This window comes from Pelodiscus sinensis, chromosome 6 (assembly GCF_049634645.1).
Source record: "Pelodiscus sinensis isolate JC-2024 chromosome 6, ASM4963464v1, whole genome shotgun sequence".
Lineage (NCBI taxonomy): Eukaryota > Metazoa > Chordata > Testudines > Trionychidae > Pelodiscus > Pelodiscus sinensis.
The window spans coordinates 11,044,073-11,071,776 of NC_134716.1; the positions used below are offsets into that span (position 1 = coordinate 11,044,073).

General features: G+C 44.0%; 1 long non-coding RNA gene across 1 annotated transcript; it reads left to right on the forward strand.

Annotated features, from left to right (window-relative positions):
• LOC142829800 (uncharacterized) lies at positions 1 to 27,287 on the forward strand. The gene is made up of 2 exons (XR_012904597.1): positions 1 to 841; positions 24,935 to 27,287. It is a non-coding gene; the product is annotated as an uncharacterized LOC142829800 (long non-coding RNA).
• Positions 27,288 to 27,704: the final 417 nt, after the last annotated feature.

Below are 27,704 nucleotides of genomic sequence, written 5' to 3' on the forward strand. Positions count from 1 at the left end.
ATGGATAATTCAAGGGTATTTTCCGATGTCCCCCTCTATTCTACATAAACATGTAACTTGCACTAGAAATAAAACCCACTCATTCCTACTGCTAACATGTTAACAGGTAACTACATGAAAAAATGCGACTCATCTGCAAGAGGGCTATTTTCTTGCCAGCTGTTATCACACCACAGATCTTCCAAGCAACATGTATTCACTTTTCTACAGGACACCTTTATGGATATGTTCCATATAAATCACACATTTTTCCTTTTGCTTCAGAAATGCGCTTTGCGTGCTTTGTGAAAAATGCTCTGCCATTTGCCAGACTAGAAAAAAGTACAGTAGCTACTGCGTATGTGGCAAACCCACTTTGGCAGTGGGGGAGGAATCCACAAATTAGGATGCCTTCCACCTGGTTTGTAGCCCTGGCGATTTCACCAGGAAAGAATCCTGGAAAACTCTGGTTTTTTTTTCAGTGCTGAAGAAATAGCAGTCACCCAAGAGCCAATGACCAGCTTCCAACAAATAGTATGTCATTCTTTCCCCCATTACAAACACACAGTAATTCCCCCACCACAGTTTTATTCTCTCACATCATCACAGGGGAATGACTGCAACAGATTTCAAGAGTCTGTTAGCCAATGGAATGCCAGATGGTGCTGGGGAAATTTAAGCAGAGAAGACGCGCTGGCTGAGTAATGAAAAAATAGTCGGCTGTGAGATATATTATTGGACTCTGGACAAGAAAAATGTCTGCTCCATTGCAACCAAACAACAATAACAAGTTATGACCCAGGCCGTACTTGGGGAATTAGACACATTATCTTTGCATTCAGCCTTCCCACACGGGTATGAGGTAAGGCCATGCTGAGCTGGTTCACAGCCTTCTGTAACTCATCATATTATGAAATGAAAATTGGCAAGGGGGGGGGGGAGGAAAAACTGACACGCTGGCTAGTCTGTTTTAGTTCATGCCATTTCTCTCATACAGAATTCTCCAGCCACTCACTCCGAGATACCTCATTTATTTTGTGTGAGTAAAGGGCATACTGCATTGTTTACATGTCACATTTTATTGATCACACAAATCCTGTGGGGGAAAGTATGAACATCTGGAACTGTGGGCTGCTGTTGTGCAGTACTTGTCTTTGAAGAGAAAAACTGTTTTCACTTACCTCTGTGGTGTCATGTCAGACCTTGACCTTTGCTAAAAACCTCTTTCTTCTAGGTTGATTGCAATGACTTTTTTTTTTTAAATCTGGGGCAGGGAAAATGTAGAGGAAAGAAGTTGAGCATTTCAAGACCATGCCAAATTTTTTTGTTAAAGTTTAACCTCCCTTCTCCCCTTGTAAAAAATGTGTGTTAGGAAAACTAATATAGTCCTAATCAATTTTTCCACTGTAGGAAAATCCATTCATGCCATAGCTTTCATTAATCTTAAAGCTCAAACATTAATTCAGTGTGTATGAGCATGGCTATACACTATACAGGTTTTAGGTTTTAAAAGTGTGGTACAGCATTTTGCATTCAGAGGGAAATTCACCCCAAGTAGAAGGCCCCTGAAAAGCATGAATACTATTTGGCTATGTCTATATTGCTTTCTCTTGCACAAGAAAATATGCAAATGAAACAAAGTGGTGAATATTGCCACACCTCATTTGTATATTTAATGAGCCACCGTTTTTGCGCAAGGGGCTTTTGCGCAAAAAGGAGACATCTATATGGCTCCTTTTTGCACAAAACCCCCCTCTTGCACAAGAGCCGTTCTGCTGCTTTTTTTCAGGCAGAACGGCTCTTGCACAAGAGGGGGTTTTTGAGCAAAAAGGAGCTGTGTACACAGCTCCTTTTTGTGCAAAAGCCCCTTGTGCAAAAATGGCAGCTCATTAAGTATGCAAATGAGGCACGGCAATATTCACTGCTTCACCTCATTTGCATATTTTCTTGTACTAGAGAGAGCAGTATAGACGTAGCCTGTAAGTTTAGCTTAAGTCCTCAAAACTGTCATCACAAAGCCCAGTATTCTGTCTTCTGACAGTGGCCAATGCCAGATACCCCGAAGGAGTGAAGAGAACAGGGAATCTTCAAGCAATCCCTCTCCTGTCACCCATTCCCAGCCTCTGACGGAGGCTAGGGACACCATTCCTACCCACTCTGGGTAACAGCCATTGATGGACCTAACCTCAATGAATTTATCTAGTTCTTTCTTGAAGCCTGTTAATGTCCTGGTCTTCACAACCTCCTCTGGCAAGGAGTTCCACAGGCTGACCCATGTGCTGTGTGAAGAAAAACTTCCTTTTATTTGTTTTAAACCTGCTACCTATTAATTTCATTTGGTGACACCTAGTTCTTGTCTTTTGGGAGCAAGTAAATAACTTTTCTTATTCACTTTTTCCATACACGTCGTGATTTTATACACCTCTATTATACCCTCTCCCCTTGGTCACCTCTTTTCTAAGATGAAAAATCCCATTCTTTTTCATCTCTCTTCATATGGGACCCATTCCAAACCCCTAATCATTTTTGTTACTCTTTTCTGAACCTATTTCAATGCCAATATATCTTTTTTGAGATGAGGTAACCACATTTCTACGCAGTATTCAAGTATTCTTCGGTGAATGCCATCTGGTCCCCATGACTTATTACTATTAAGTTTATCAATTTGTTCCAAAACCTCCTCTAATGACACCTCAATCTGGGACAATTCCTCTAAAAAGAATGGCTCACGTTTGGGAATTTCCCTAACATCCTCAGACATGAAGACTGAAGCAAAGAATTAATTTAGTTTCTCTGCAATGACCTCATCATCTTTAAGTGCTCCTTCAGCATCTCCATTGTCCAGGAGCCCACTGGTTGTTTAGCAGGCTTCCTGCTTCTGATGTACTTAAACATTTTTCTATCACTTTTTTTATTTTTGCCTAGCTACTCTTCAAAATTCCTTCTTGGCTTTTTTTATTATATTTTTTACACTTACTTTGACAGAGTTTATGCTCCTTTCTATTTGCCTCACTAGGATTTAACTTCTACTTTTTAAACAATGCCTGATCTCTCTCTACTTCTTTACTTGGTTGTTAAGTCACAGTGGCACTCTTTTGGTTCTTACTGTGTATTTTTTTAATTTGGGGTATTAAAATTTAAGTTAGGCCTCTATTATGGTTCCTTTGAAAAGTTTCCATGCAGTTTGCAGGGATTTTACTTTTGTTAATGTACCTTTTAATTTCTGTTTAACTAACCACCTCATTTTTGTGTAGTTCCCCTTTTTGAATTTAAATGCCACAGTGTTAGGCTGCTGAGTTTTTTTTCCCCCACCACAAGGATGTTAAATTTAATTACATTATGGTCACCATTTCTAAGTGGTCCAGTTATATTTACCTTTTGGACCAGATTCTGTGTCCAGTTACGACTAAATCAAGAATTGCCTCTCCGCTTATGGGTTCCAGAACCAGATGCACTAAGAAGCAGTCATTTAAGGTATCAAGAAATTTTCTCTCTGCATCCCATCCTGAGGTGATGTGCACCCAGTCAACATGGGAATCATTGAAATCCCCCACTACTGTTGAGGTTTTTTTTATTGTGATAGCATTTCATAGTCACTATAACTATCCCTACTGTTATAGAGTACGTCTACACTTGCAGCCTTTCGGAATTGCAAATCAAGACCGGGATTTAAATATCCCACACTTGATTTGCATCTTCCCGGCCGGGCACCATTTTTGAAATTTACAAGCCTGGAATAACTGCCCGCGTCTACCGCCCTATTTCGAACTACCTGTTAAATCTCATTGCAGGAGGAATAACAGGTAGTTCGAAACAGGGCTTTATTTCGAACGCCCATTTCACTGCTGCGTGTAGACGCGGGCAGTTATTCCGGGCTTGTAAATTTCAAAAAATGGTGCCCGGCTGGGAAGATGCAAATTTAAATCCCGGGCTTGATTTGCAATTCCGAATGCCTACATTTGCAGCCCTATTCCGAAATAGGCTGCAAGTGTAGACATACCCATAGTCTTATTATTAGAGTATGGATTACTACCTATAGAGATCCTATGGAACATTTTGGTTCATTTAACATTTTTACTTCATTTGATTCTACATTTTCTTTTACATATAGTGCCACTCCCCCACCAGCATGACCTGTTCTGTCCTTCTGATATATTTTGTACCTTGGTATGAATGTGTCCCATTGATTGTCCTCATTCCACCAAGTTTGTGATGCTATTATATTAATATCCTCCTTTAATATGAGGCACCCTCCTTGCTTCTCCCTCTGTTTCCAAACACACAAAGCCAGCCCAGTACCCACAGAGAGAGCTATATCTAGTAATGGCCATAGATAAGCACAATTTGTTCACAAAAACAATCTCCCCAGCAAACATCACTTGAACAAAGTGATCAAATTGCAGGTCTACTTAAGCACACATATTGGCAAGGATGTTTTTCGTCTAATGGCCAAACTCTCATCCTGGCTGTCTCCAGAGTCAATTGGCCTATGATCGTCTGAAAAATGTCACCAGTGAGATGTCACAGTGTTTGATTTTGAGAGTCTGGTCATTGTGGCCAGTGAGCTCCTTTTGTTGGAGAGCCAGGACCTCAAACAAGTGGTGCTAGAGGACCTTTGAGTGAGGGCCACAACATCATAGATTCACAGAAGATTAGAGTGGAGGTGATCTCAGGAAATCATCTAGTCCAACCTGCTGCTCAGAGTATGACCAAACCCAACTCAACCATTCCAGCCAGGGCTTTGTCAAGTTTGGCCTTAAAAGCCTCTAAAGATGGAAATTCCTGAATCATCCCAACTCTTTCCTCACAAGGGCTAAGGGAAGGAATAGGCAGAGATATTTTACAGATGCGAAAATGGAGGCACAAAGAGAAGTAACTTGCTAAAGGTCACATACCAAATCTGGGGCTGAGCTAGGAAGGGAATTCAGAACTCCAGACTCCCTGCCACCTGTTTTATGCCGTAGATCTAGCAGATCACACTTTCTTTCCTGGACTCCATGGACAAAAAGTACTGCATGTGCTTAACTTTGCACATGTGAGTATTCCCACTGAAGCAATTGGATTACTCACATGTATAAAGTTAGCCATGGGTCTAAGTCTAAGATGAATCATGACTATAGCCATAAAAAGTTGTTTGCTGTGGGCATATACATTTAAGTTTGATCAGAGGGGAATTAAGAGTAAACAAAATAAGAGATGATAAAGTGTCCTGAAATCATTCAAAGCAACATGGCATCAAAATAATCCAGTGGAAAGTAACATGAGCTGGGGAATAAAGAGACTCAGTCATAGAACTCATTTTGACCTGGAAGACAGCCAAATATTTCCTCATGTCCCAGTTCCTTCCCATTTGTTTATGGCTGAATGAGGTAAGAAGCTGTGGATTTCTATTTAGACACGACAGAATCAAATATACTTCAATTGCTAAAGTTAACTGTGGCTTGATTTGATCTGGATTTCAAGAAACAAACAAGAACTGTGTGAGAATCTGGCACCCATGTGGGGCAGGAGAAAGCCGTATTCACTGGTAATTACAATGTATAACATGTATATAAGGGAGGAAGAACCCCTGTGAAAAGGCAGTGTCTTAACAACTACAGAACCCCGGGAAAAGAAAGAAGAAACCATTATGAGAAAGTCCTACGGAAATCATTAGGGACAAAATAGTCTCAGTTTCAGAGTACTGCACCTTCTGTATTCCTCATCTGTGTCCATGAAGGGGCACCCACTTAAAAGTTTCCAGTACTCAGCTATCACATTTCTTGGTTGGAGACCCATCCCTTTCTCCCTACTGTCACAGGATGTTGCAGGCTGCACACTTCCCTGCCTTACACTGCAGATACGGCTACCAGCGGTTAGACATCTGCAGCTGTCCTGTGCCAGCTAACTCATGCTTGTGAGGCTCTGGCCAAGGGGACGTTTGGATGAGGTATAGATGATCCCACTTTGGCTGCAGTCTGAGTTCTGGGACCCTTGCAGGCTCCTAGAGCCCTGACTTCAGCCTGAGGCCAATACAGCAATTAAACAGCCTCACATAACCCAAGCCCCATGAGCCCGAGTCAGCTGTCATGGGTCAGTTGTGGGATTTTAATTGCAGTGTACACAGACCCTGGGACATCTCCAACAAGCCAGTGTGTCTCAACAGGCTAGTGGCTGTTCTACTCTTTTAATCCAAAAGCTGCCAACAGTGGATTGCCAGCAGTTACAAGTCAGCCCATAGCGCTTTCTGAGCGAGCACATTTATTCTTAAGAGCAAAGCATTACAGAGAAAAACACATTCCAGTCCATACAGAACCTTCATACAAGCTTACCAGAGGTCACCTCAGCTCAAACTCAAGCTGTGATAGGCATCAGTGCTTCCAAACCGAGTTCAGCTGCTTTTTTATACAGTTGGGGCCTTTCATCTCCAGGAACAGGTAATCAGTAGATACAAAACTGTGTTTTGCATAACTAGAGCTGGGGAATTTGCATTAACCTCTCCCCATGGATTCCCCAGGAAATCCACTTCACAGTATTGTCCCAAAAGTCCATTCTTGATCGGTGCACATTTTTCAGTACGGTCCTTTGAACTTCCAGGTCTCACATGTCTCCCAGTTAGAGAGGTTACATACCATCCAAGCCCACAGTCACAGATAAACCATTCATTGAATTCAAGAGACCCCAAAAATGCTTAAACTTAATTCAAAAAAGTCTTCCAAGAACCCGGCAGAATTTTGCTGTATCTGTCACAGGAATCAGTAGGAGTCTGTTGAAAAGTAATATGGGTCCGTAGAAACTAAAAATATCAGCTGGTATAAATCGGCATAGCACCACTGAGTGCACTGAGGAGCTGACCGAGTTAATTGATCAGAGAAACATATCCACTTTCATATTTTAAACCATTCCATAGAAAACTCTAGCAACCATAAATGTATCTATTGAAGTGCACAGGGTAGTATAACAGGGTTGCACTCACCACGCACGGGCAATCCCTGGCCAAGTGTGTGTGCCTGCACTCTCTCTCTCTGTTTGTGTAGGCTCTTCAGTGACTCAGCCGATCTGTGTGCAAAATAAAAGGAATCCCTTCTGGGGTACCAGTCCAACAGGGCCTCTCTGTACCCTCTTTAATGTCTCTCTGTTTGTTCCCACTCAGGAATACAGCAGTGTCCCTAGGGCTTCCTTCCTGAAGGCAATATTTTCACCCTCTCAGGCACCTTCTGGTTGTAGCCCTTTGGCTGGGTAACTATAAACCAATTCCCCTCCCCCAGGATGCCTGAAGATCCAGGCCACTCCCCCAGTGGATGATGGGGTGTTGGGGGGACCTGGTTCTGCCCTCTACTCCCTACTGAAGTCCAGGGACCCTGAACATAGTAGCTGTCTGCTATATCCATTCCACTGCTGTTCTAATTTCCTGGGCCACTTCCCCATGGCCCTGTGCCATCTTTGCCCTTACCTCATAACTCTTGTTTGCTCTGAGCTGTCCACAGCACTGCCACTCTCCCACCTGGACAGTCACCCAGTCTTCACTCCCTGAGCACCACACAGTAACCAACCATTGCTCTAGTATGCAGCTTTTTTTTATATGGCCTTCCTGGCCCCTGATTGGCTGTGTCCCCTAAAGCCACTCTAGCCCGCTTGGAGGAAATCTCTATTATCTTTTCTTCTTGGGTGAGGTATGGCAGAACCAGAATGCCTCCAGCAGGGGGCCTGAGGCCTAGTCCACCTAGTCACAGGTAGTTTTAAAACAAGCTATACTTTTCTATTGAACCCTAGGATATGTCTACACTACAGCACTAATTCGAACAAACTTACTTCGAATTAGTTAATTCAAAAAAAGCTAATTCGAATTAGTGCATCTAGACCTAAAAACTAATTCAAATTAGTGTTTTGCTAATTCGAAATAGCATGTCCACATTGAGTGGACCGTGAACCGAAGTTAAGGCTGGCCGGAACAAGTGCAGGCAGGGCATCAGGTTAGGACTTAAGAGTGTGGAGCTGCTGCCTCAGGCTAGCCGAGGGCTGTGCTTAAAGGGACCCGACCCCCACCCCGGACAGACAGTTCTCAGGGTTCCCCGCTTGCTTGTCTAACTAGATGAGGGACAGCAAAGCAGTCCTGTCTTGGAATGCCCTGAGTGCCCACACTCGGCACATCACAGCACTCGGCCATCAGCCTGGCTGCACTTGCCACAGGCTGCCATCCGGGAGGGTCAATCGGGGGGCTGTCAGGATCCAGGAGGCCCTGCAGGAGAGCTTCCACCCCGAGGAGCCTGCAGAGCCACCCCAGTCCTCCCCATCAGGGGCTCGTGCCCCATTCCTCCCTCACCTCCTTCCACTTACCCCTATAAACATCTATAAAATCATGAGTGGTGTGGAGAGGGTGAATAAAGAAAAGTTCTTCATTAATTCCCATAATAGAAGGACTAGAGGACACCAAATGAAATGAATGGGCAGCAGGTTTAAAACTAATATGCGAAAGTTCTTCACACAGCACATAGTCAACCTGTGGAACTCCTTGCCACAGGAGGCTGTGAAGGCTAGAACTATAACAGAGTTTAAAGAGAAGTTAGATAAAGTCATGGAGGTTGGGTCCATGGAGTGCTATTAGCCAGGGGGTAGGAATGGTGTCCCTGGCCTCTGTTTGTGGAAGGCTGGAGATGGATGGCACGAGACAAATGGCTTGGTCATTGTCTTCAGTCCATCCCCTCCAGCGTATCTGGTGTTGGCTGCTGTCGGCAGACAGGCTACTGGGCTAGATGGACCTTTGGTCTGACCCAGTACGGCCATTCTTATGTTCTTATGTTCTAAGCTCAGAGCTCAGGGTCGGGGGTCTCACTGGACCAGCTTGATTTTCATGAAAACCTGCTTTTGGGTTCGCATGTGGCCTTTGGTGGCCAGGCTGGCAGCTATCCTGCCCTAGATGGTCACATTCCCGTGTATAGTGCGGAGATCATGGACATTGGAGGCCTCCCCCCAAACCTTGATGAGGTCCACAATCTCCGCACTAGACCAGGCGGGCGCCCGCCTCTTGCAGCCCCGGGCAGGCTCCTGGGAGCCCCCAGTCTGGTCCTGGGAAGAGGAGGAGGGCTGGGTGGCAGTGGGTGGCTGGCTCATGCCATGCCAAGTGCAGGGTCTGCTGGCTGGGTGCTGGCAGGCTTGCAACTGGCACAAGCACTGTAGCCCCTTTAAGGGCTCCGGGGCCGGGAGGGGGGCAGAAGAGTTTCCCAGGTTTGGTCCAGAGTGGCCACCAGGGCAAGCTGGGAAGGGCTTGCCTCTAACTAGTTCGAATTAAGTGGCTACACAGCCCTTAATTCGAACTACTTAATTCGAACTAGGTGTTAGTCCTCGTAGAATGAGGTTTACCTAGTTCGAATTAAGCGCTCCGCTAGTTCAATTTAAATTCAAACTAGCGGTTTGTATGTGTAGCCCCTATTAAGTTAATTCGAACTAACGGCTGGTACTAACTTTGTAGTGTAGACATACCGCTAGAGTGCAGGGAAAATAGGGAAAATATATTATAAAAGGGTTTCCCCTTCCTTTTCAAAGTTTCTTCCTGTCCAGATAAAAGTGTAAAACCAAAGGACATACCAGTAGATTTTACCTTGGTTAGTTTGAATCTTTTCTGAAGGCTCGTGTGAGCTTGGTCTGCAGGTCCCAAACTTTATTTGTTCACATGCCACCTTAAAATATTGTTGTGAAGTGAAAGGATGGAACACCAACCTCACGTACAACTGTTTGGGAACCCCTAGTTCAGACGATAAAGGATGAGAAGCTGTTGCTGAATTGTTGTGTATCCTTTAAACTCTGCATAGTCTGCCATTCATCCTGAGCAGCAGAGTTGTTCCAGGTACTATCTCTGGGAAATAAATAATCAAGAATGGGTGTTTTTTCTGACTTTCGATCTTTACCAGAGCCACTAGTATAAGGTATCAGCTTTGAGATTAATTAGATCCCCAACAATGCCCATAGTGTTCAATACACTAGCCGCTAGTCACATGTGGCTATTTGACTGGTTATGTGTGAGTAGTTCGCTATAGCAGAACTGGTTGGACACCATCAGTCTAGGAGTACTAGGAAATGGAACACTGTGTAGTAATGCTCTTTTTACATTCACTCCTCGCTACTAATTTGTCCAGATATTGTTTCTAAAGCTTTATGGGGTTGAAGTAGTAAGAAATGAGGGGAAATCCATACAGGTCATTCACTATCACTAAATCCTGCAGAGTACTATTTTGTCTGGGTTTAGCATACACTAGAGTGGAAAGGGCTTATTTGAAAACCTGAGGTGCTATTTGCTCACGACCTCATGCTAAGATTTAACAGTAACAATTGTCACTGTCATTCTGAGGAGTTATAAATCTATTTTTACATTATAAATACTACTACTTGCCAATTTGTCTATTATAGAGTTGGTACAAAACCAGGAAAAGGATTCCACAGAAAAATGCCAAAGGCTCCCGTTTTCTGTTTCTTTGCAACATTTCTTTTAAACATTTTTCACGGAAATGGCCTTGGAACCCAAAAATAGTTCTCTAACTGAAAACTGGGGTTTAAGTAAATGAAAATTTTCAAAAAAAAAATGACTGTGTGTGAAGTTTCGCTCTTTGAGGATGCTGATAATTTTTCACCAAAAATTTTGCTTTGGAGAAGGTTATTTTTGACACAAACATTTTTGGTGGGGGAAAAAGGTAGCCCAACTGTAACATAGAAGGGTTTATTATTACTAGAAAAATAACATGTACAGGGCCAGATTATAGATTCCTGCTTTTTCTATGGAACATTCTTTTTTCTGTAACAGAAAAGAAAAACAAAACTAAGGACATTTCTTGGAAATACAAAGCAATGCTAAGTCTGCAGCTGTACTAAGGCAGCCAGGCTATTCCATTGCACACAGAGAAAACAACAAATTATTTTTTCTGTTACAGCTAAGTCAGCATGTACAACTGCAGGTAGGCATTTGCACGCATTTTATAGATTTTCCATTTATTGTCACATAAATACACACTAATAATAAAAACTGAGTCCACAGCACAACTGTAACCTCGAACCTCTGCTTCTTTTGAGAAGTTACATCTTAGTTACAGTGCTGGGTTTAGCACTGATTGGCCATGGTGAACTATGGTGGTGGTGCAATGTACCTATGAGAGACTGGATCAGTGGCAAATGCTGGGATACAGAACTAATTGGATAATGTTATGATGGAGGCTGAGTGTGCCACGCTGTTGCAACAAAGGTCTCTTTGTAAGCGCTTCCTGGCTCACATCTCTCTGTCCAGTATCAAACACAGTCTCCCATCTGTCCTGCTTTGACACCAAACCCCTCCATCCCAGCTTAAAGAGACCATTTCCCACATTCAAAATCATTCAAAGGGCATGAGGGGCAAAACGGCCAGTTTGCTCCAGGCCTCTTAGCTTGAGAGGGCCCCCAAATGAAGTGATGTTGTGAGCTAGCTCGTGAGTTTGCCATGACACTCAGGTTTGGAATTTCTACTTGTCTGCCTTGGAGGAGCAACAGGCCAAATCTGAGTGGCATTGCATCCTGTGTTAGTCTCTTGAAATGGTGGGAGGTATGAAACACAGTGTTGCCAACTCCCTTAGTTTCGTGATGAATCTCATGGTATTTGGTGATTTTCTGAAAGCCCCAGCTGCTGGAGTCACATGATTGTGTGAGAATCTCAACTTCCATTAAAAAACAAAACAAAGATAAGTTCTTAACTCTCACATTTGCAAAAAGAGAAAAACTTGAAAATGTGACCTACTGGCTTGGAAACCAGAAGGCAAACCGAAGAGAATATAAAATGTGTGTATATACATTTAACATCTCACAATTGTTTGGGCCTGGAGCTTAAGATTTTCAATGCCATAGTATGACAATACTACAACAAAGGGGCATAATAATATCAATCATTCTCTAGTGACCACTCACCTCATTCTGAAATACTTCCCATGTGTCTTTTCATAGATAGCAGACCACAGCTTCTGAGGTACTACAGATACATCCATTTCCTAGCGTCCCTGGCAATTGTTCTATCATTTTCTATTTTACCCTTAGCATGAAGACTGAATCTTGACTTACATGGTATATATGTAACCCAGGGGTCAGTGTGTGTTACAGGGCCTCCTTTGGGCCCAGTCCATAGAGGATATGAGTTTGTAATTGCAGCAAAGACCTCTACAGTATTCAGGTTTTAAGCTCTGGGTGCCCCTGGCTGTCAGCCAAGATGCTGACTATTGCACATTTAATATAAGCCTATTTAATATTCATGTGTGTGACATTAAGCCTATTTAATATTCATGTGTATACCACCTGTAGATTAGACCATAGGCCAATTCAGACTCAAGCAGGCAGAGGTTTCTCATCTCACCATAATTCAGAATGATATAATTTGTCTTCGCACACCTTACCTTCAACCTTTTCTCCTTGGCTACGTCTAGACTGGCATGATTTACTGCAAATGCTTTTAACTGAAAAGTTTTCCATTAAAAGCATTTGCGGAAAAGAGCGTCTAGATTGGCACGGACACTTTTCCGCAAAAGCACTTTTTGCGGAAAAACGTCTGTGCCAATCTAGATGCGCTTTTGCGCAAAAAAGCCCCGATCGCCATTTTCGCGATCGGGGCTTTTTTGTGCAAAACAAATCTGAGCTGTCTATACTGGCCCTTTTGCGCAAAAGCTTTTGCACAAAAGGACTTTTGCCGGAATGGGAGCAGCATAGTATTTCCGCAAGAAGCACTGATTTCTTCCATGAGATCATCAGTGCTCTTGCGGAAATTCAAGCGGCCAGTGTAGACAGCTGGCAAGTTTTTCCGCAAAAGCAACTGCTTTTGCGGAAAAACTTGCCAGTCTAGACACAGCCCTTGTGTTTAAGAATTAAGTGCTTTGCTCATTAGGTTCTCTCTCTGAGCTTTGCATTTCCCCACTGACTTTAACGAAGCTCTCCTTATGCTTCCATACCTGGAGAAGCTGGGTTGTTTGTTAACAGGCAGGTGGTTTTTTTACACCTCCCTCTAGCCTCTCCAGCTTTTTTTCCTGGCAGCTTTTCCTGAGTTTGTATAGATCTCAATTTCCCTCAAGGTGCTCCTGGCACCTAATTAAACATGAATAAGGAAGTGGAAGTGGGCCTGTGCCTCTTTAGCTGTCTACAGGACACCGAGGCAAATGGTGTTATAGTGCTAACGGAAACATACAAGGTGCAATGCAATTTCCATCACACTTAATTTCAAGGATAGATTGCACATAATTAAATGACACCCTTTAGGGTGACACCACGTGAACCAAATGAAAACAGCATGTTTTATTAACAGGCAGGCTACATTTCCTGTAAGCTGCTGAAAGATGTGCACAGCTGCCCAATTAAACACCCCCCCTTACTACCCCCAAACAACAACCTACCACCTATAGATGTCTTAAAATCACAGGCTGGCTTTTATTTGACAATTACTTTTCCTCCCTGTTCTTGGGCTTTAGTTTGGGGTGTCAGGAATGTGAAAGTGTCTAATGATTAGAACGTGAAAGATTTTTTTTTAAGGACTGCTATACTCCCTAGTACTAAAAACCAGGCAGAGCCTGTCTGCTTTCCATCTGACCTTGACAAGGGTGTTCCTCATTTCCTCCCTGTATTTTGCCTACTAATCCTTCCTGAAAACATTTTCCCACTGAATAAATTGGATCCAGTGTTTTTAACTGGCACCATCATGCTTATTTCCTTTGGTTGCCTTGTATATGCAATATTTTTCCTGCCCCCCTCCTGCCCACTGGCAGAGATCCCTCTTCCCTTTTTTTTCCCATGTCCAAATACCATGTTAACTTGGAGTGAAGCTGTCCTGTCGGCTGGGAGGGGGTTATTGTCTGATGCCCAAAAGGGCCTAACATATTTCAGAAACATTTCAGCAGCCAGACCTTACACAGTGGAGCACTTAGTAACAGACGCTAGTGCTTCAGTTTGTGAACGCAGGACTTTCCTCTCTTTCAATCTCTTTGTTTATTTTGGGGGGAAATTGAAATATAACACTTTTTTCACAGTTCTAGCTCCCCTTCACTTACACCACTGATCATTAGGGAAGAATAGTTGGCCCAGTTTGAGGGGATTTAGGCTGATGTAAAATGTGGGCAGGTCATACAGGGGTAATACCCTTCCTATTGCAAAGATTGCTGGAGGAGTTTAATCCTAAAAGTGATCAGCAAAGACTTGGTGGTCTTTGGCCTGCTCTACACTGGGGCTACGTCTAGAATGGCATGATTTTCCACAAATGCTTTTAACGGAAAAGTTTTCTGTTAAAAGCATTTGCGGAAAAGAGCATATAGATTGGCACAGATGCTTTTCCGCAAAAGCACTTTTTGCGGAAAAGCGTCCATGCCAATCTAGACGCGCTTTTGCACAAAAAAGCCCCGATCACCATTTTCGCGATTGGGGCTTTTTTGCGCAAAACAAATCTGAGCTGTCTACACTGGCCCTTTTGCCCAAATGGAAGCAGCATAGTATTTCCACAAGAAGCACTAATTTCTTACATGAGATCATCAGTGTTCTTGCGGAAATTCAAGTGGCCAGTGTAGACAGCTGGCAAGTTTTTCCGCAAAAGCAGCTGCTTTTGCAGAAAAACTTGCCAGTCTAGACACAGCCTGGGAGTTTAGGCTGAATTTAGTCACATTGGGTCAATTTTCTAAACAATGAGTCCACACCACCAAGCCCATTCCCCGTCAACTTTAAGTGCTTGGTTGTGTGGACTCAATTTCTGTCATGCACCTTTCCTTACCATCACATGCTAAGGTCAGTGAAAGGGCCCTTGTGATCCACCAATGCCTGCAGAACCATCAAGAAGTACCCCTTGTGGTTTATGTACTCTTTGGCAAGGTGGTCGGTCTCCAAGAGAGGGATGTGCATTCTGTATATTACACCACCACACTTAGGGAATCCCATTGTGGTTAAACCCTCTACTATGTCCTGCACAGTTCCCAGTCACTACTCTCTGTTGCAGAAGAGTATTGATGGCCTTGGCTATTTCAATTATACCTGCGCCTGCTGTAGCTTTCCCCACCCAGAACTGATTCCCAACAGACCAGTAGCTGTCTGGCATTGCAAACTTGCCACTCGCTTCTCCACTATCAGAACGGGTCTCACTGTGGTATTCTTATGCTTCAGGATGGGGGAAAGCAATGCACAAACTTCCATGAAGAGGCCTTATGCATGCGGAAGTTTTATAGCCACTACTGATTGTCCCATAGCTACCAGGACACGAGTCTGTCCCACCAGTCTGTGCTTGTCTCATGGCACTAAAACCAGAGTAACCCACACACTTGGGCTATGTCTACACTGGTGGGTTCTTGCGCCAGAAATATGCAAATGAGGCTAAGTGTGGAATATCGCCGAGCCTCATTTGCATACCTAATGAGCTGCCATTTTTTGCAGAAGAGGCTCTTGCGCCAGAAGGAGCATCTACACTGTCCCTTCTTGCGCAAGAAAAACCCTCTTGTGCATTGCTATTATTCCTGAAAATAATCAGTGTAGCGGCATTGCACAAAAGGATTTTTCTTGCACAAGAAGGGGCAGTGTAGATGCTCCTTCTGGCACAAGAGCTTCTTCTGCAAAAAATGGCGACGCATTAGGTATGCAAATGAGGCTCGGCGATATTCCACACTTAGCCTCATTCGCATATTTCTGGCGCAAGAACCCGCCAGTGTAGACATAGCCCTACTGTGGTTCACTGACTAATGCAGTGGCACCTAGACCATAGCAACAGTTAAGATCAAGAGACCTCTACAGTATAGGCTAGGAGCCAGCTCACTCTTAGCTCAGAGATAGCAGCTCCTCTACCCAGAGGTCCCACGTTCAAATATACCTGGTGGTGGTTACAAGTGGGGGCTTGTGCAGGATCTCAACTGGGTCTCTGAAGCTTAGGCTGTGCTTCCTCAACTAGGGGAAGTATGTAACCCACACACCCAGCGTGAGTCACTGACCAATGCAGTGGTACCTAGACCACAGCAACAGTTAAAACCGAGACCTCTACAGCATGGGCTGGGAGGCAGCTGGCTTTTAGCTCAGAGGGTAGAGGCTCCTACATTCAGCTCCAGAGATGCCAGGTTCATATCCACCTGGTGGTGGTTACACCAGCATACCACTATGTCCAGAGGACTGAATGCCGGTACCATTTACCACTTGCTCAACTCAAGTGCTTCACAGAAGAGTATGTTCATAGCCTCCTAAGAGTCTTCCTCATTCTGTCCAGCAGGCCCTGGATATGCTCTGGAGATTCTCCAGCATAATGCGCACCATGGTTAATATGATTGCCCTAATACTTCACTGTTGAATGAGTTCAATGATAGTTTCCACGCTTCCTGTGCTATGGCATCTGCATGGATAACCAGGGGGAAAAAGTGGGGGAAAAAAACTGTTTGTTGTTGATTTCTAGCAGGGAGATGAGCATAATATGAGACATTGGTGAATGTACCCAGAACCATGCACTGCACAGTATTGGTCCCAGCGTGCACTGGGAGCATTACCCAGAATGCAAAGGAGTAGCAGGAACTGTGGGATAGCTACCCACAGTGCATCACTCTCAAAGTCGACAGTAGCCACCCGACTGGGGATGCGCTACTTTGAACTCTGTCAAATTTTTGCGCATAGTGAGGACATGCATCTTCGACTTTACAAAATCGGGTGCTGAAAAAACAACCTTAATAAATTTGATCTTGTCTCCTAGTGTAGACAAGGGCTTAAGACTGCAGCAGTTAAAGTGGCAGTGCTTCTGGGACCTTTTCCCCATAGGAATGAATACAAAAAGGGATGAGTGAAAAAGGATAAAATAAGTAACTTGCCAAATGATATTGCTTCTGATTTTGAGGAATACAAAATAAGATCTTCCAACAAGTAAGTCCTGAGGTTTTCTTTATTATTCACTTGTAACAAGTGACCCCATTCAGTAGCTAGTAAGAAAATCATAACTAACAAAGGAAACGATTCTTTGAAAATAAATGAAAGAGCACAAATTTTTGGACTCACAGTTGCATTTTCCCTTCTTGGTGATCATTAAAAATTACCCTCTCCATGAGATCTTTCAGCAAAATGTCAGTCATTGTCAATGCTTGCTGCTAAAATGTCACATTAGCATCTCCTGACCTTCTTGTGTGGAAGGGATGCTGTTGAATCCCTGCTGTCAAAAGCAACTGACTGTGGGCACTATGACACACATAAGGCATGGAGAAAGTTAGCAAGTTGGAAACAAAACACCACACAGTGCTTCAGAACTGGGATATAATATGGCATATGGAGAAAAGAAGTGCGAAAAGGCTGATGCAAATAAAGATCTGATCCTGTTTGAATGGAAAAACTCCCATGACTCCTAAGAGTACAGGTTCATACCTAGAGATATGAACCCACGGATAAGTGAGGAACAGCAAAATTCGCACTGCTGGTATGGAGGCAGCAAAACTTCATTCAGTCAAAAGACCAAGCAAGACTTTTAAATGAGAGTGCAAATGAGATGAAGATGGAGAAAGAGTGTATGTTATTAGGCTTCACCTAAAAATTATGGTTAATATGCTTTTGATGGTTTTTTTATGAAAATGTTTCTGCAAAAAAAGGGTCTGGCTTCTGAAGATTTTGAATTTTCATTGACAAATCAAGAACTTGGCCAAAAAGTTGATGTTTTTTCAAGAAAAAACAAAGTTTTCTGTGAAAAAATACACTGCTTTCCAACCAACCTTAATAATTTGGAGTACAAGTAGACCTGTTTAGCGCCTTTTGTACTCAAAATGGTGAGAAACTTTTCCATAAGTCCAAGAGACTTGACTAAGGTTCTAACAAAATGTAACAGTATTCTGCAAAACTCTCTCACAACCTATAGGATTTTATAGGCAATTACATCTTTTATATAGAGATATAAAAATCTGTAGCATTCCATAGCTAGAGTTTAATTAAATAACTATGAGAGAGCAACACTAGAATGAAAAAGGCATCATGGCACTTTTGATTTTAGCACAGAAGTAATTAAAACCAAGATAATCTCAACCCCCTATCCGGAAGTGTCGAGGAATGATAGAATGGTAACTTTTCTATAGCATTTTTAAGTTAACCTGTAGAAATCTATGGCAGGGAAATCTTTAAACTGACATAAGAGATTTTTCTATAGATTTTTAAAGTACTATTGATTTTAAAGTAATTTTTGCCAAATCATAAAGGGAGTAATTTCTGTAGCACCTTGCTGATTTCATCCCTCTCAGATTTGCTATTGAAAACCCAGTGCTTGACTCACAGAGGCAGATGCAGGTGGAGCAACATGATCATCTTGTGACTAAGGCATTGGCTTGTGACTTGGAAGATCTGGGTTCAATTTGTGGTGGTGCCACAGACTTCCTGTGTGACCTGGGGCAAATGGCCTCACGATTGATTCCACATGAGTAAACCACTCACATGCATATGGAGACAATTGCCAGATTTAGGCTTCAGTACCCTTGTAGCCCAGCTGCCAAACTCTAAAATGGGGATAACAGCAATTCCTTTGTCTTGTATTTAGATTGCAAGCTCTTCAGGGCTAGGACTTCTCTGGCTATGGGTATGTGATGGGTTTAGGGGTATGTCTACACATCAAAGTTAATTCGAAATAACAGCTGTTATTTCAAATTAACTTTAATAGCATCTACACAGGCAAACCGCTATTTTGAAATAAATTCGAAATAGCGGAGCACTTATTTCAAATTTGGTAAACCTCATTCTGCGAGGAATAACACCAAATTCAAAATAGCTAATTCGAAATAAGCGCTGTGTGGATGCTTATTTCGAAATAGGGGGCCTCCAGGCCTTCCCAGTTTCCCCTGGTGGCCACTCTGGGCACAACTAGGAAAACTCCTCTCCTCTCCCCCAGCCCCGGAGCCCTTAAAGGGATAGACTCTGGCTACAGTGCACATGCCAGAGCCAGGCCGGCCAAAAGTCACTGCCCCTGACCCAGTGGCCACACAATGAGCCGGGCAGCCAGTGCCAGCCAGCCGTCCACCGCCCAGTCCCCCAGCTCCCGGGAACCAGCCAGGGGCCAGAGATGGCAGGCGCCCTCCTGGACTAGTGCGGAGATCAAGGACCTCATTGAGGTTTGGAGGGAGGCCTCCAATGTCCATGATCTCTGCACTAGCTGGAGGAACGCTGCCGTGTACGGCCGCATAGCTGCCACCATGACCACCAAAGGCCACATGTGTACCAAGGAGCAGCTGCACATGAAAATTAAAGAGCTGTGGCAGGCGTACGCCAGGGCCACACAGGGCAGCTCCTCAACAGGGGCAGACACCTGTCCCTATTTTGATGCCCTGGACCGCATCATGGGGGGCAGGACGCTCAGTGACACCCTGGGGACCAGCGATCTGGGACTGGAGGGCCCTGAGCAGGGCGTGGAGGAGGAGCCGCCACGGAGGGTGCCATGCCAACAGGACCCCCAAGCAGTCCCAGCAGCGGAGTCACCAGGGTTATCCAGGGAGGCCACACCAGGTGAGTGTCCTCTTCCCATGGAGTGGGGGAGAGAAAGACCAGGGACCGCGTGCGTGGGCCTTGCTTAGCATGGGTCACACAGCAACCTGTGCACATGCGAGCATGTGCCGTGCCACCCCTGGGCAGGTGGCTCTAGCTGGCTGCCATACAGGGGCTTTGGCCTGATAGCCACATGCATGTGTGAAGAGACCTGACATGCTCCTCACCCTGGGGCGGGACACAGCAGGATGCCCTCCCTTCATAAGCCCCCTCTACACAGAGGCAGGGAACATCTCCCCCCCACACACTATACACAGCACAGGGGCCTGGGTGCGGTCTCAAGGCAGCTCCCACTCCCTGGGATAGTCAGACATGCTGACCATGGTTTCTGTGCAAGCACATTGGCTCTGATGGTGCAGGGCACTGTCATCCTCACCTCACAGAGCGAGGCTGGGCTTCACCCACTGTGTCCCTAGGGAGAACTGACCACTTCTCTTCTTTCTCCACAGCCACACCAGCTGCCCATGCAGGGCGCACCACCCCACCTGGGACATGCTCCCACACCCGAGAGCTCAGCAGGTCCACCCGAACACTGCAGGGGCACTGAGACCAGCAGCTGGGGGCCCTGTGAGCCCTGCACCACACCACGGAGCACTGGATGCATGACAGACAGGAGTGCCGGCAGGAGCTGCTTGCCCAGGGTCGTGTCATCTGTGCTGCCTTCTGCCGCTCCAGCGCCTGCTGCCTCCCCAGCTCCCACTCCTCCTCCGACTCCTTCTCCCCCTCCCGCCTCTCCCTGCTCAACCTCCTCACCCTCCTCCCCATCTCCCAGAGGTCTTACCATGCTGGGAGACAGTTGGCTCGGTGAGACCACCACCCCTGAGCCCTGAGGTTCCCCTTCCCCTTCTTCCCCTTGCTTCCCCCTTCCAGCCCCCTCCTCCAAGTTTTCCCCCTCCCATCACCCACCCTCTCTCCTCCTCTCTCCCTCCTCCTTTCCCCAGTCTCCCCATAGTTTCATCCCTTTCCTCCCCCCGTTTTGTTAAAGAGAGTTGATATTTTTGAAAATACGTGTATTTTATTTGACATTAGGCAGGGTGGCTAGGGATGGGTATGTGGAAGAACGTGAGGGAGGAATGAGGCACAAGCCCCCAGTGGGCAGACCAGGAAGGCTCTGAGTGCTCCTCATGGTGGACGCTCTCCCACAGGGCCTCCTGGATACTGACAGCCCCCCATGTACCTCCCGAATGGAAGCCTGCAGCAAGTGCAGACAGGCTGATAACAACGCATCCATGAGAAGCACCAGAGTGCCCAGGGGCAGCTCTGGCTCCATGTTGCAGAGTGCTGTGGTGTCCCAAGTGAGGGCGACCACAGCACTCCGAGACACAAATGCTTTGCTGTCCCTCAGCGAGGCAGGCAAGCAAGCAGGGACACCTGAGACCCGGCTGCCCGGGTGGGGGATGGGGGGAGAGGTTCCCTTTAAGCACAGGCCTCAGATAGCCTCAGGCAACAGCCACACAAAGACACTCCTTAACTGATGCCCTAACCCTGACCTGGTTCCGGCCAGCCTTAAATCCAAACCAGTGTCCACTCAGCATGGACGCCGTATTTCGAAATAGCAAAATGCTATTTCGAAATGCATTTTGTGTGTAGATGCGTTATTTCAAAACAACTTATTTCGAATGAACTATTTTGAAATAAGATATTTCAAAATAACGCTGTAGTGTAGTCAGACCCTAGCATAATGGGGCTCCTATCACAGATACAGCCATTAGGAGTCCAGCCAGCTACGCAGGACCTATTGGTCTGAGTGAGAGACGTTGAACACTCCTGAAGTCAAAGACAGGTAAAGGTGCTCAGCACTTTCAAAAAACAGGCCTGTATATATGATTGCCCATCCGAAAAGGGGGAAGGGGGGGGATTTTCCCATAGGATCAATCAAACTCTGCACATCTCCAGCTGGCTCCATCACTCCACCACATAATGGCCAAGGATTTGGCCCAGAGCTCCTACAGCACAACCACAAGGACTGTGTGCCTGCAAACACTTCTACAGAACTGACAGCAGTAGTGGTTCCCAAAGGAAGAACCAAAAGCTAAAAAGACAAATTCAAGCGTTCAAATTAGAAAGCAGGACGAAATGACTAATGAGTTGATTTTTCATAGTCATCTAATGCTGTCTTCTATTCCCATATAAATGTTCATTCTCTCTCATGTGAGTCAGCAGAAAATGCCCCTCATTGTCATAATCAAATTAAAACATAATTTCAGTTCATGGGCCACTGTGTGTCATGTCACCAGGACACAATAGCTGGAACAATTCTCAAACCAGGAAACTCTGTGGTTGGTGACCAGCAAGCTTTTCCATTTGGAATTATATTATCTGGACCACATCTAGGAACAAACGTGTAGCTTTTGTTCCCCAAAAGACCCAGGGCTCTGCTTTGATATTTCATAGTTTTTAAGCTAAAATGGGATCATACCAATTGCTTATCCCAACCTCCCATGTAACACAAGGTATAGAACCTCATTGAATGTTGCCTGTGTGATTCTTTGTTCCCACCTAGAAAAAAAGCAGTGAGGGTAAAATTCACCTTGTGTAAACAGATGGCAGAAAACCCATGCAACACTTATGGGATACTCAAGAACAAACTCGAGTGGATGCCCTGTTATATCTCTTTTCAGCAAGAACTTTCTCCCTTTCCAATCTAGCGTCACCTGCTTGTTCAGGTGGCAAGCTGTAACATTCTGTGTGTTGACGTTAGCATTGGTGACATTAGACTCCATATTATTTTTGAAAATGTTCTTATGATATGAATATGGCAGAATTAAGATATGCTTCATTCCAGATAAATCATGTAAGGTACCATTGGAAAGATAATTATTTACTAAACATGACTGTCCTATTTGCATGCCTGTATCACTTTTTTTATCTGAGGTAAGGATTATTGACTATGCATCTGTTGTTCAACTGAGCATTCACCACTATGTATCTGTATTTCAACTATGCTTCTTGACGGATAGCAGAACAAGGATACAGCGGGGGAGGTCTAAGTTGGATATTAGGATAAACTATTTCCCTAGAAGGGTGGTGAAGCACTGGAATGGGTTACCTAGGGAGGTGGTGGAATCTCCATCCCTAGAGGGTTTTTTGGCTCGGCTTGACAAAGCCCTGGCTGGATTGATTTAGCTGGGGTTGGTCCTGCCTTGGGTAGGGGGCTGGACTCAATGAAAAGGGGGAAGGAAGGGGATTTTCCCATGGGATCAATCAAACTCTGGGGTCTCTTGCAGCCCTAGGATTCTATGGTTTGTAGTTATTATTTGTAATCAATTTATTTAGTGAATCAAGCTTAGCCTGCATGTTTATATTTTCTTAATAATCTATTTTGGATTTTTTGCTGCCATTTTAACCACTTGAAATACGCCTTTTATATTTATAATCTTATTCCTCATTTATAATTACCCTTGTTTGTGTAATTTCTTGTGGGAAGGGCGATTGTGAATATCTTCCTCCACATTGAGGGAGGAGTGAATTCTTATTAATCTGTGTTTGCACTCCAAGGGAGGTGGACACCTGGGTGCTGTGACAAGTCCCTTAAGCTGAGCCTTCCCAAAGCTGATCTCCGTGTCTATATCATTTTGCAGTTGGGTGAGGCCCTACCTGTATGTGTGCTGAAAGAAGCTTAAGAGTCTGGCTCAGCAAGACAGGAGTAAAATGTACCCAGAAAGGGCAGGCTCAGTGGTATCTTCAGTACATCAGGTAACATCCCAGGAGGGTCTAAGCTGTCACAATCAGTTATGGTCTCAGAGAAATAAACTCTGCATTATGACTTCATTTGCACACACATATAAGGAGGAGGAGGAGGAACAGATGGGAGAGAATGGGCTTGTGGAATACAAGAAGTCAGGCTTGGTGGTCATAATGAGTCAGACTGCAGGCTTCTTTTGGAAGAAGCTTTTCCAGAAGAGATCTTCTGGAAAAACTTCTTCTGAAAGAGAGCATCTACACAGCAAAAGCACATCAAAAAAGCGATCTGCTTTTTTGAAAGATATTGTCCACATTGATTGGACACTATCTCACATTTAAGTTGTGATTACTATGGATGAATTGGCCACCAGGGCACCTATGCTTTTTCCTGGAGGCCTCTTCTTTCGAAAAAACCCCCTCTTCCCCATCCACACATGCCTTTTTCCGAAAGAGCTCTTTTGGAAAAAAGCTTCTTCCTCATAGAAAGAGGTTTACTGCTGTCGGAAAACCCCCTGCCTTTGGCCCACCGGACAGTGCTTAATTGTTACCTTTGTTTTTACTGTACACTTCAACAAGAAGCAAAAAAGAAAAGTAGCTCCCAAGGCCTTAGAAAAATGCAAACTCCTCTGAGCAGCAGAGAACTGGAACAGGGTGTATGCAGCAAGATGCTGTGTTCCAAAATGAGATCACAGTGATTTGTCCTGAAAAGGAGTCAAAGAGGGAATCTGGTGGATGAGGTGAGCCAGAGGCCAGACAGATGTGAGTCAGTGGAGGTCAGGGGGAGGATAAGGAGGCAGCGGGGGAACACAGAGCACCAAACACACTGGAAATTATATTCTTCAGTGATTTTTTTCCACATCCCACTACTCTGAAATGGGATGGATTGAATTCTATTACAATGCTGACAAGTGATTGTTAAAAAGCAATAAAGCAAGTCAATGGGAGTCTTTGGATCCAGCTCTTTGTGCTCTTTCTGCCCTTCCTGTTTAAGGCTCTTACATCCTATTTGTATGCATGTATCACTTTTTATCTGAGGTTAGGATCATTGACTATGTATCTGTATTTCAACTCTGCTTCTTTGGGTGACACCCACTGCTAACACTTCACGTACAACTTTGGAGAAGTATCGTTGCCATCCCATTATTGTTTTGTATGACTTTGCCACATCACCTTGTATTTGCCTCCTCTCTAACCTAAGCAGTCCCATCATTTTCATCTCTCTTCCCAGGGAAAACTTTCCATGTCTCATCGTTGTTGCCACCCAATATTGAACCCCCTTGATTTCAGATGGGAGGCCAGACCTGAGTACATACTACACTAGCTCAGAGCCTGGAATGGAAATATAATTCCTTCAGACCTATTTTCTATTCAGTTTTTGCTGCTCGCCCTTCCTCTTCCCTTCCTCCCCCTGCCCCCGATCCTGGTATTTCTGTTTTTAATAAGATGTTTCTTCTTTCACTCTTCACCTTCTCCTTTCCATAGACCTGGGCTTCTGACATTGCAGCCAAAGAGAGAATCCCTGACTTTAACATTCACATATATTAAAACAGAACTTGGAAAAAGATTCGCAAACTAAGTGTGACAGAGTTACAGTATGTTAAAGTACTCTCATTATTTCATCATACCTCAGGAGCCAGGCATGAATGAGAAGGGTGGATGTGAAACAGCCATCTTCTTATAGCACTAACTAATGCAAGAGATTCCACCTTGAGACTAAATCCTACAAGGGCACCCCGTTACTCTGTGACTCATGAAACAAGTACAACTCATGCTTCCTCCTATGTTATAGCTCCAGAAACTGCAGAAGATTCCTACAGGAGCTGACCGCAATCCTGTCTAAAACGGCAGTAGAATCCTCAAAACTTCTTGACCTGGGAAACTTCAACAGCCTTGTTTGCAATACCACCAACAATACTCGGAATGCCCTGCTCTTGCTTTCCACCCATGATTAGTCATAGGTATATGCATTCTGGTCATACCATGGATGTGATTTGCACCCTGGATACAAGTATAGGAAACACAAGAATGAAACCCTTTATCTATTCTGGACTGGTTGCTCCACCTGCAAGTTATCAAAAAACTCCCCATTTCCAGAGATGCAACTATAGTGGTCTGCCCAAGGAATTTGTTCACCCAGACAAAATTGAAAGTATCCCTGGAGGGGTAACTCCCTCTCCCAAAGCCCATGGAAGAGAAAGCTTACTGATTAATCACAGCTGAGAACAAACTGGTATTAAAACACCAGCTTTCCTCCCATTTCTGCCACAGATCTTCACAGTTCTTTGATGACCCTTGACACAAGTGGGAAGGAGGAAAGAGCAAGCATTGGTGATAGAAAACACGGACAGAAACAGAGACACTCTGTTGCAAGGCATCCCCTCAGCGACGTCAACAGAATTACTTGCAAGCTGGAAATTAAGCATGTGCTTAAGTACTCTGCTGGCTCAAAGTCATTTACCTCAGTCTAAATCAACAGGATACTCCATTGATAAGAAGCAGTTACTCTGGATTTACACTGATGAGTATGAGTACAAAATGAGGACCAGGACCTTCAGTTTCCAGACTGAAATTCTGGCTGCTGAGCTCACATGCGTGATGCAATTTCCTGAATAGTAAAATACTTTACCAACACTTGCTTTTTATTTGCACTGATTCCCTTTTGAAGAAAGAAGACTTTTTTTTCCTTGCAACAACCTGCCTTGTAACCAGACTGCCACAGTCAGAATAAATATGTCCATTATTGCTACAGCTAGCAAAACACTGCTCACTTGTTCTCATGTCCTAAACAAAACAGTTAATCATAGTCTTTCATAGAGAAGCACCATATTCCTACTCTCAGTACTCTGCTATTTATACTTCAGTTCTGCATTCACATTTTACATTTTTCAAGGGGGGATATTCCTAATAAAAAGCTGTTTAGTTTTCCTGGGATCACATTACAATGTGATCACTGTCCCACACTTAACCAGGCAAAAAAACATAAGGGGATGGAAAGAACAGCTCATGATTTGCAAAATACTAATTGTATCCAAGAAGTGTGTTAGGTACAGATTCTATGGTCTCCACCTAAAGCTGATTGTATCAGAGATGTCCTATTTACCTGTTAATTCTTTTATATGCATTTGTCAGGCTTTTACAGTTCTGGCACCAATTTTCCTCAACTCCACATGCTGGTTGCAAATTTTCTGAAACTCTAATGACCAGGACCCGAGTTGGCTAATATTTCAGTTGCGTTAGAGTGAACTTTCCCTTCAACAGATAAGTTAGATGTTGTTGTAGTGATGACACAGTCACCAGACTTCTTCTTCCACAGTGGGACCTGATTTATAAGTAAAAAAGCCAAAAAGGTAAAGGAAATTAAGCACATCATAAATAAATTAAATTAATGAATGGGAGGTATTATTTTTTACAATGGTACCAAAATGTGTTACTTACATAATGGATAACTCCATGATTCCCTAAATAGTTCATGATTCTTTCACCTAATGTAATCAACATGGAATGAAAGGGGGACTGAAATACTAATGAATGAAACCCTGTTGGAGTAAAAACTGGAGTAAAAACTCTTTTTTGTATCATTGCTTCAAATTCAACCTGACTTTTCTTTAAAAGCAGGAGACAAAGTACAGTACCCTTACCGAAAGCAAAAGATTCAATAGAAGAAAAATATGGCTCATGATACCTCCAGCAAAACAGGCAGTGTGGCATTTAGTCTTACAGCTAAGGTTGCAAAAAAGGTTCAATTCAAATAGGGCTTGCAGCTGCATATAACTAAATTATTTATTTGTACCACAGTAGCACCTAATTGTTACAGGTAGGCACCTAATTGTGCTCAGTGTCATATAAATCCAGTTCAGATAGAGCCCCAAAGAGTTTTTCAAACTTTCTTTAGCCATTTGGATATGAGGATAATGAAAATATTGTGCGCAATTCTGTGTGAGTGAGCACATAGCATATCAGATGGAGGTGACAGGAAGATGAAATTTATCAGAGAACATCTATAGGTCACAAAGGTGCTGTTGAGAAAATGGAAATCTGTTTGAGTATGGCTGAGTCACAAGGATTTGTGAAATGTCCTTTACACTAATGCCCTGGATTTTGTCTGAGCTTGATTTTTATAAATAAATATTGTGTTCGCTCTGCACATGTGTTCATGGGAAAATGAGTGGAATAAACTTTCTAATGTGACCCTGTGTGTGCAGAGTGATCTGGGAGGGCATGAATTGAGTGATCGTTCCATGTGATATAGATGGTGTACACTCAATGAGGCATGGCGCACATAACACCCAGAATCAGATATACTGTTTAAAAGAGAAAAGGCAATTATGGGCTGCTGGTAGGGGCTTTGGCCTTTGCTTGTTGCCTAGATCAGCAGAACCTCTGCACTTGGCTCTAATGGTACATTTACATTTCTATAAACTTTGGTTTGTTTCTTTACCATGCTGTGAACTGTCATGCTGAAATAGCTATAGGATCAGAAACTGAGCTACATCCATCCCTTTAGTCTACTACTTAATGGATAAAATCCTGTCCCCACCCAACTCAATGAGAGTTTTGGT